Below are 3,461 nucleotides of genomic sequence, written 5' to 3' on the forward strand. Positions count from 1 at the left end.
TAGCTGACGGTTGAGGTCGCGCACGAAGATGTCCCGGTCAACCGGACGGAACATTTGGCGCCCACCGTGGGGCCGATATAAAACATCAGTTCCGTGTTAGTCCAAGAGCAGGACCAGAGTCAGAAGCCCATCTATTTCGTAAGCAAGGCCTTACAGGGAGCTGAGACGAGGTACCAAGCGCTAGAGAAGGCGGCGTTGGCGGTAGTATTTTCTGCCAGGAGGCTCCGTCATTACTTCCACAGCTTTACGGTGGTGGTGATGACCAACCTCCCTATACAGAAAGTGCTGCAGAAGCCGGATGTGGCGGGAAGAATGGTGCGCTGGGCGGTAGAACTGTCAGAATTCGACATCCAGTATGAGCCTAGAGGATCCATCAAAGGGCAGGTGTACGCAGATTTTATAGCGGAACTGTCGCCCGGAGGTGAGCAAGAGGTGGAGGTGAGTTCGCAGTGGCTGCTTTCGGTTGATGGCTCTTCCAACCAACAAGGGAGCGGTGCGGGAATAGTCTTGGAGGAACCCGACGGCATGCTGATCGAGCAGGCCCTGCGCTTCGCCTTCAAGGCAAGTAACAATAAGGCAGAATATGAAGCCCTGATAGCAGGAATGCTCCTGGCCAAGGAGATGGGCGCACAGAACCTCCTGGTGAAGAGCGACTCCCAGCTGATTACGGGGCAGGTGTCGGGTGAGTTCCAGGCGAAGGACCCACAGATGGCAGCGTATCTGAAATACGTCCAGTTGTTGAAGGGAGCATTCAACGCTCTTGAGCTGATACATGTCCCGAGGGAGCAGAATGCCAGAGCTAACCTGCTTGCAAAGCTGGCCAGCTCAGGCAAGGGGGGTAGACAAAGGACAGTGATCCAGGAGACTCTCAAAGCTCCGCGTAGATTCGTGGAAGACAATAGGGTGGATGTCCTCCAGATTTATACATCAAGGGGAAGGCCGAGGAGTCATTGCTCTTTGACCCAAGATACGTAGAGGGCGCCCCGCATCAGCATGTACGCGGGTGTGCCTGAAGAAGAGCAGATGCAGGTATGCGTTCTGGCCAGGGGAGACACCTGGATGACGCCCTACAAGCGATACCTGGCGGATGGGGCTCTCCCAGTGGAGCCTGAAGAAGGTAAAAAGGTCAAAAGAAATGCCGCAAGATATACTTTGGTGGATGGGGTGCTGTTCAGGCACGGTTTCACTCACCCTATCCTAACATGCGTCAGTGGCGATGAGTGCACCAGGATAATGGCAGAACTACACGAAGGCATCTGCGGGAGCCACGTAGGGGGAAGATCCTTAGCCTCCAAGGTAATACGCGCAGGTTTCTTCTGGCCAACAGTGAAAGAGGACTGCGCACGGCACGCCCAGCGGTGTAGGCAATGCCAAAAGCACGCCGACTGGCACAAGGCGCCGCCAGAAGAGTTGCGGTCCATATACAGCCCGTGGCCTTTCCATACATGGGGAATCGACATCCTGGGCCCCTTCCCACTGGCGATCAGGCATATGAAGTATTTGATCGTTGCCATCGAATACTTCACTAAATGGATAGAGGCAGAGCCCGTGGCACAAATCACAGCGCACAAAGTACAACATTTTGTGTGGAAGAACATTGTGTGCCGTTTTGGCGTACCTAGGCGGCTGATATCCGACAACGGAACCCAATTCGCCAGTCAACAGTTGAGAAACCTATGTGCTGAGGTAGGCATTAAACAGGTGTTTGCATCAGTTGAGCACCCCCAGACTAATGGGCAGGTAGAATCGGCAAACAGAGTTCTGCTGAGGGGGTTAAAAAGAAGGTTAGAGAAAGCCAAAGGGGCGTGGGCGGAAGAGGTACCAAGGATCGTATGGGCATATCACACCACGCCCCAATCCTCTACTATGGAGACGCCTTTCAGTTTGGTTTACGGGTCGGATGCGATGATCCCGGTAGAAATACATGAGAGCTCGCCACGTTTTCAAAACTTTGTGGCGGAGGAATCCAATGAAGAGAGGCGGGTAAACCTGGATCTGCTAGACGAGGCCAGGGAAGAAGCTAGAATAAAAGCTGAAGCGACGAAGAGAAGAGTAGAGCGGCAATATAGCTCTAAGGTAAAGCCGCGACAGTTTCAGGTCGGCGACCTAGTGATGAGGAAAGCTCACCCCTACGAGTTGGAGAATAAGCTGTCTCCCAAGTGGACCGGACCCTTTAGAGTTACTGAGGCTAAGGGCAACGGTTCGTACAACCTGGAGACTTTAGATGGAGGTCCTATCCCACGCAGTTGGAATGCAGCCAACCTAAAATTTTATTTCAGTTGACTTAAAAGAAGTGCCTTGGTTTTTAGCCTGTATCTTTCTCCGTTTGAAGTAAGGTAAGGCGTCGCCAAGAGAAGGCGTCGCCAAGAAAGAAGGCGTCGCCTAGGTCAAGGCGTCGTCAAGAAAGAAGGCGTCGCCTGGATGGAGGCGGGCGCCGTTGGTGAACATGGCGAAGGAAAGTGCACAATATGCGAAATGTATGCAGAGTAAAGTGACGTTGCAAAAATCAATTGATATAGAAAAAGTTGGTGTTACAAGCAATGTTCAATACAATGGAAGTAGCCCAAATGGGGCGAATATTACAACTCATGCAAGCCACAAAAGAGCCACTTTTCAGTGGTCATCAGAATCAGCACTGGAGGAAGGCGAAGCCCCTTTCCCAGCCCGCAGAGCTCGAGTAAGTCGTGTCCTCCTTTCTTGGTTTATTTTCGAACCTGCACCAAGGAAGATAAATGTGTCAGAGATACCATGAGGCAAGACATGCACGTACAGAAAACAACAAAGGCCGGAGTTTCTAGGGCAGCGACTCTTACATATGTACTTTTCGAGAGTTCCAGCGTTGAACTCCAGGCTGATCAAAGTGGCAGAGTCAAAACCTCCCGCCTCAGCAAGAATCCGGCAAGCTATTTGATCACTTGGAGCCAGCTTCTTGAAGGGTTTGGTTTTGAGGGCCCTCGTCTCTCTCACCCAGTACAGCGGAAACCCATCCAGAGCGTCGGGAACAAGGTCAGTACGGCAGATCTTGAAGAACCGGCCTTTCCACCCGGAGAACGAGCTTTGGAAGGGTGTGAAGAGAACTCTCCCGGGTACATTACTGAGAGTTACCCAGAGGTTGTGTCTCTGCCTCTTCACCTCAAAGAAGTGAAGAAAGAGGTCAACCGAGGGTGCACAACCTAGAAACCCGAAGAGAATGTCGAAGGCTTTGACAAAGGCCTAGCTGTTGGGGTATAACTGGGCCGGAGCAACGTTGATCTCCGACAGCAGTTCCTTCTCGAACCAGGAGAAGGGTAGGCGCACTCCGATGGTCTTGAACACCACCTGGTAAAAGTAAAAGAAAGGGACCCCTTCGTTGGCCCGTTCGTCTCCACATACTGGCTCCCCTAGAGTGCAAGGGAGCACAGCGATGTTGTCGTCATGCCTCCTCGCGAAGGCTCGGAGGTCATAAGAACACGAATCTCCTT

Source organism: Phaseolus vulgaris, chromosome 7, assembly GCF_000499845.2.
Source record: "Phaseolus vulgaris cultivar G19833 chromosome 7, P. vulgaris v2.0, whole genome shotgun sequence".
Lineage (NCBI taxonomy): Eukaryota > Viridiplantae > Streptophyta > Magnoliopsida > Fabales > Fabaceae > Phaseolus > Phaseolus vulgaris.